Source organism: Brassica napus, unplaced genomic scaffold, assembly GCF_020379485.1.
Source record: "Brassica napus cultivar Da-Ae unplaced genomic scaffold, Da-Ae ScsIHWf_366;HRSCAF=581, whole genome shotgun sequence".
Taxonomy (NCBI): Eukaryota; Viridiplantae; Streptophyta; class Magnoliopsida; order Brassicales; family Brassicaceae; genus Brassica; species Brassica napus.
In genome coordinates, this window is record NW_026016446.1 from 20,001 (window position 1) to 27,500 (window position 7,500).

Consider the following 7,500-nt stretch of genomic DNA (forward strand, 5'->3'; position numbering starts at 1 on the left):
GCTGATATGTGTACTGACATGGTGCATCAGTTGTCCAAAATCAGTACACGGACAGTCCACGGGAAGGGCCAGCATGCTGATATGTGTGGTCAGCATGCTGATATGAGTTCAGTACACGGATCAGTCCACGGGAAGGACCAGCGTGCTGATATGTGTACTGACATGGTGCATCAGTTGTCCAAAATCAGTACACGGACAGTCCACGGGAAGGGCCAGCATGCTGATATGTGTGGTCAGCATGCTGATATGAGTTCAGTACACGGATCAGTCCACGGACAGTCTGTGTGTACTGAACAGACAGCCCACGTGGGCCAAAATCACCCGAACAGTCCACAGGAAGGGCCAGCATGCTGATATGTGTACTGACGGACGACCACGGACGTCCTGTGTGTACTGACGGACGTCCTGTGTGTACTGACGGACGTCCTGCATGTGCTGACGGACACACGGACACACACGGACAGCCACGGACGTCCTGCGTGTGCTGACGGACGTCCTGCGTGTGCTGACGGACGTCCTGTGTGTGCTGACGGACGTCCTGTGTGCACTGACGGACACACGGACACACACGGACAGCCACGGACGTCCTGCGTGTGCTGACGGACGTCCTGCGTGTGCTGACGGACGTCCTGTGTGTGCTGACGGACGTCCTGTGTGCACTGACGGACACACGGACACACACGGACAGCCACGGACGTCCTGCGTGTGCTGACGGACGTCCTGCGTGTGCTGACGGACGTCTTGCGTGTGCTGACGGACGTCCTGTGTGTGCTGACGGACGTCCTGTGTGCACTGACGGACACACGGACACACACGGACAGCCACGGACGTCCTGCGTGTGCTGACGGACGTCCTGCGTGTGCTGACGGACGTCCTGTGTGTGCTGACGGACGTCCTGTGTGCACTGACGGACACACGGACACACACGGACAGCCGCGGACGTCCTGCGTGTGCTGACGGACGTCCTGCATGTGCTGACGGACGTCCTGTGTGTGCTGACGGACGTCTTGTGTGCACTGACGGACACACGGACACACACGGACAGCCACGGACGTCCTGCGTGTGCTGACGGACGTCCTGTGTGTACTGAACAGACAGCCCACGTGGGCCAAAATCACCCGAACAGTCCATGGAGCGTGCTGATATGTGTACTGATGGACAGCCGGACGTCCTGTGTGTGCTGACGGACGGCCACGGACGTCCTGTGTTGCTGACGGACACACACGGACGTCCGTGTGTGTACTGAACAGACAGCCCACGTGGGCCAAAATCACCCACGGACAGCCAAAATCACCCGAGAAGCCAAAAATGCAAAAATAATATTTTTGAAGTGTTATAAAACACATGTGGATTGCTAGTAACCATGTAAAGGAAGAACGGACCGCGTCCAGGCCCAAGTCCAAGACCGTGTCCGCACAAGGAGAGAGAGTCGGCCAAAGCATTGGACCGACCTTAGATTTAGGAAGTTTCCTTTTCCTTCATGTTTATCTATAAGGGGTTTTCCTTTTTACTTTAGGATAAGGATTTGTACTATTTCCTTTTATCCATATCTTGTAATCCCGTATATAAGGGAACACTTTGATTAATGAAATACACACACGATTTCCCCATCTTTTACAACACGTTATCAGCACGATAGCCTCTAACCCTGAGACCTAAATCGATACCTAAAAGCCTAAAAACCGGCGACTCAAAGCTGAACCCCAGACGTTCTCTATTGTTCCAAAAGCTTGACATCCTCAAGACCGAACGTCCTCAGCTTCCTGATCGCGTCCTCAGCTCGCACACAAGAAGAACGCATCCGTCCAGCAAACAGCTCGCAGCTCGCGTCCATTCCCAGCTCGCGTCCGACTACATCCGCGACCCGATAGGAGGCAGCAAGCGTTCTTTCTCCTCAGCTCGAAGTTTCATCCATTCTTAGGAGGTCCGGTTCTATACCCCTACGAAACTAAGGTATGAACATAATCTGAGAACATAGAATAAGATCGAAACCCTAATCCATCATTATGGAAATCTTATTCTTGATGAAACCCTAAAAGCAACTACAAGATTAAAATCGACAAAGTCTTAAAACTAGAAAGCTAAACGATTCCAAACTAGAACCTAATTGTATGTTGATTGATTGAATCTGAAATCTGACAAACCCTAATGAAGGAATCGAAACCCTAAACCCTAAAGTTAGAAATCGATTTTAAGATTGATATTGCTTGTTTGATTTCTTGCCTACTTTTGAAGTTTAGGAATGTTAGATTGTTCTTCTTGAAATAATCTAACTAAGAACACAAAATACTTAAGGCCTTGAAACCTTAACAGAAGGTTGATAAGAATTCAAAGATTGGAAACCCTAGGGATTATGAAAAGAAGAAAGATAAGGTAGATTGTTTTACATGAAACCGAATATTGTAATGCATTAAAAACAAGATCGACCAGCATATAGATCATACGAGTTTAGGTTGTTAGAAAACCTATAGAACCGTGTGGTTCATGATTGATAGCACCATGGTCGTCTAGAATTGTTTGAATATCATGAATGCGTAAGACATGTTGTGGCCGAGCTTGTTTATATCATGCGGCCACGTGATCATATTGTGAACCTAATACATTACATGATAATATGATTCAGATGTCGAAAATAGCAAACAGAGACTATGCACCCCTCAATCTCTCCGGAGACAATTACTTGCAGTGGGCACTAGACACAAGGATTAGTCTAAAGTCCAAGGGACTCGGTGATACTATCATCGAAGACAACAATGAGAATGAAAAGAACCGATACAGAGCCTTAGGCCTTATGCGTCATCATCTCATTGATGGTCTTAAAGATCAGTACATGACAATCGAGAATCCACTAGATCTTTGGATGGCTTTAAAGAATAGATATGATCACCACAGGATGGTGTTGCTTCCAAAAGCAAGGCATGATTGGATGCATCTAAGATTCTTAGACTATAAGTCAGTGGATGATTACAACTCAGCTCTATTCAAGATTGTCTCAATACTAAAGCTGTGTGGTGAAGAAGTAACCGATAGCATGATGCTTGAAAAGACCTATACGACTTTCAATCACTCGAATTCTGTGTTGCAAGAGCAATATAGGACAAAGGGCTTTGCCACATATACTGATCTGATCTCATGTCTACTCTTGGCCGAGGCAAACAATGAACTCCTACTAAAGAGTAACGGAGTTAGACCGGCCGGGACAGCACCACTACCCGAAGCCCATGAGGTTGAAAAGAAGGATCCCAATGAGACCTACTTCGTCCAAGACAACAAGAAACCATACGGCAATAGCCGTGGTGGATTCAAGAGGCGTGGACGTGATAACTCAAACGGCCGAGACGGCTACTCAACTGGCCGGAAAGGAAACCACAATAACCGTGGTCGTGGTTCCAATTACGGCCGGGGTCGAGGCAGCTACGGCCGCGGACGAGGTGGTATATCCAAACCATCTTACACGTCCAACAAGTCCCTATGCCACAGATGCGGAAGTGACAATCATTGGGCCAAGAACTGTAGAACTCCGAAACACTTGTGCGACCTCTACCAAGAGAGCCTCAAGAACAAGAACCCGGAGGCAAACATGATCCAAGAAAACGTCCATGAGGACAAAGGATATGGGTATGATGCTGACAATGAATCCGACAAGGATAACCAAGATGACCTAATGGATTTTGAGACATCCGATTGTCTCAAGGACTAGTTTTCGAATCACATTGTCTTATTGCTTTATGTTTTGATTTGGTGTTTTTATTTTATGTAATGGCATTTTTAATAAGAAGAGTTTTAAACATCTTATGAAGTCTCTAAAGTTTAGAAAATTTTATTTATAGAATGAATGATGAGATGAGTATACTTGTGGTGGATAGTGGCACAAGTCACACAATACTTAGAGACAAAAGGTACTTTATAAATCTCACAATGCAAAATGCAAAGGTACATACCATTGCGGGTGAGGCTAGCCTGATTGAAGGTCACGGCCAAGCCTATGTGTTGTTGCCTAAGGGCACTCACCTAGAGATCAAAACCGCCTTGTATTCCCCAAGCTCTAGAAGAAGCTTATTGAGTTTCAAGGATATAAGATTGAACGGTTTTCATCTTGAAACATGGGAAGAAGGAAACAAGGAGTTCCTTAACATTATTTCGATCACCAAAGGCAATAAGAAGATCCTAGAATCTATACCCGCAATGTCTACTGGTCTATACTATGCAAGGATCAGTATGATCGAGGCAAATGCCTCCGAGCTATTCACTTTATGGCATAACCGGCTTGGCCATCCCGGAACAAGTATGATGCGAAAGTTGATAATGAATTCACAAGGGCACATGATCAAAGGAGTGATCCCATATAAAATCTCACATGTGCAGCATGTGCACAAGGGAAACTCATTACTAGGCCATCACCAGCCAAGGTTAACAAAGAAACCTTAAACTTTCTGGAAAGGATTCAAGGAGATATATGTGGACCAATACACCCACCTTGTGGGACGTTTAGATACTTCATGGTCCTCATTGATGCATCGACCAGATGGTCGCATGTCTGCCTACTATCCACTAGGAACCTAGCCTTTGCACGGCTGCTTGCCCAAATGATAAGGCTGAGAGCACACTTTCCAGATTTCCCTCTTAAGACTATACGTCTAGACAATGCTGGTGAGTTTACGTCCCAAGCGTTTAATGAATATTGCATGTCCATGGGGGTAAGAATAGAGCACTCCGTGGCACATGTCCATACACAGAACGGCTTGGCCGAATCATTCATTAAACGTATCCAGCTGATAGCCCGGCCACTGCTTATGAAGTCTCAACTTCCGGTATCAGCATGGGGACATGCGGTTTTACATGCATCTGAACTGATTCGCATCAGGCCATCTAGTGAGCATAGATATTCACCATCCCAACTACTTACGGGTCATGAGCCAGACGTGTCCCACATCAAGACATTCGGATGTGCCGTCTACATTCCAATTGCTCCACCACAGAGAACTAAGATGGGACCACAGAGGAGGATGGGAATATACGTAGGATATGATTCCCCAAGCATTATAAAGTATCTTGAGCCAACAACCGGTGATTTGTTTAAGGCCAGATACGAAGACTCACAGTTTGATGAGTCCACATATCCGTCCTTAGGGGGAGATAACAGCCGGTTGATTTCAAAAGATTTAGAATGGTTTAGACCATCAACATCTTGGCAAGATCCTCGGACTAGAGATTGTGATCTAGAAGTCCAAAAGATTATACATCTACAAGAGCTAGCTAACAAGTTGCCAGATACATTTGCTGACCCAAATAGAATGACAATATCACACAACCCGGCTTGTAATGCACCCATAAGATTGAACGTCCAAGATGGACAATGTCAAGTGGCTACAGAGTCTAAGCAACGTTTAAAACGTGGTAGACCAATTGGTTCCAAAGACAAACAGCCTCGGAAGTCCAAGAGAGGTGCTGGATCCGAGAGCATCAAGGAAACCGTCCAGGACATAGATGGACCGGTCGAGCCGACCAAGACGGTCGAGCCATGCGTACCGGCCACACCCGATGATCCGGCCGTTCCTCAAAGTGAGGTCCGGGACGCTGGGCTTCACGGGACACAAGAGCCGGACAACCAAGAGATCTCTATAGACCATGTAATGTCCAGGAAACAATGGAACAGAAAAGATATCAACGTTGATGATTTATTTGCATACAAGGTAGCACTTGAGATCATGGATAAAGATGAGGATCTAGAACCCACGTCCATACAAGAATGCATGCTAAGATCAGATTGGATCAAGTGGAAAGAAGCTATTAACGTGGAGTTAGAATCATTGAGAAAGAGAGGCGTTTTTGGCCCTATAACATTGACACCAAGAGATGTCAAACCAGTGGGATACAAATGGGTCTTTGTAAGGAAGAGAAACGAGAAAGGAGAAGTAGTGAGATACAAAGCACGGCTTGTAGCACAAGGATTCTCCCAAAGACCTGGAATAGATTATGAGGAGACTTACTCCCCTGTGGTGGATGCAACTACACTGAGGTATCTAATCAGTCTGGCAGTGAAAGAAAACATTGACTTACGCCTAATGGATGTAGTAACTGCATACCTATACGGACCACTGGATAATGAGATACATATGAAAGTTCCAGAGGGCATTGAGCTCAAAGACAAGAAAGGTTCTCGAGAACAACATTGCATAAGGTTGAACAAAGCCTTATATGGTTTAAAGCAATCAGGTCGAATGTGGTACAATAGATTATCCGAGTACCTAGTGAAAGAGGGTTATAAGAATGATCCAATAAGTCCATGTATATTCATAAAGAAGTTTGACAGCAAGGGCTACGTGATCATGTCTGTCTATGTGGACGACCTGAATATTATAGGAACCTCTGGAGAGATTTCCCAAACCGTTGAATGTCTAAAGAAAGAATTCGAAATGAAAGACTTAGGGAAGACTAAGTTTTGTTTGGGATTACAGTTTGAGTATAAAGAGAATGGCATCCTTGTGCACCAAGAAACATATACGGAAAAGATACTCAAGCAATTCAATATGGACCAGGCTCACCCCTTGTCAAGTCCAATGGTCGTGAGGTCCTTAGACCTTGAGAAGGATCCATACGGACCTAAGAAGCCGGACGAGGAAACACTCGGACCGGAAGTGCCTTACCTAAGTGCCATTGGGGCCTTAATGTACTTGGCTAGTCATACTAGACCGGACATAAGCTTTGCCGTGAGCTTACTATCAAGGTTTGGTTCATGTCCAACCTTAAGGCACTGGAACGGAGTGAAACATCTGTTCAGATATCTGCAAGGAACAAAGGATCTCGGTTTGTTCTACACTAACCGACCAGGAGAGAACATGGTCGGATATGCAGATGCTGGGTACTTATCTGACCCACACCAGGCTAGATCTCAAACGGGATATGTATTCATACATAGTGGAGCCGCAATATGCTGGCGTTCTACTAAGCAAACCTTAGTGGCCACATCATCCAATCATGCCGAGATCATAGCCATGTATGAGGCAAGCCGGGAGCTTGTCTGGTTGAGGAACATGACCGGCCATGTCTTAAAAGAGAGTGGTCTGGCCGTGGGACAAGAGAAGGAGGAGCCAATGATCATCTACGAAGACAATGCAGCGTGCATTGCTCAGCTCAAGGAAGGATACATCAAGGGAGACAGGACCAAGCACATCCTGCCCAAGTTCTTCTTCACCCACGACTTGCAGAAGGCAAAGGAGGTTCAAGTAGTTCAAGTTCGATCAAGCGACAATTCAGCCGACCTTTTCACCAAGTCTCTGCCTACCTCAACGTTCAGGAAGCTGGTTCATCAGATAGGGATGCGCCGGCTGAAGGATCTTCAGTGATGCCTTCATCAGGGGGAGTATCATGCGTTGTACTCTTTTTCCTGTCTATGGTTTCCATTTTTCCCACCTTGGGTTTTTGGTTTTCCTAGAGAGGTTTTAACGAGGCAACATCGTGCATGGTACGAGCCCATATGGTTATAGCATCCAAGGGGAG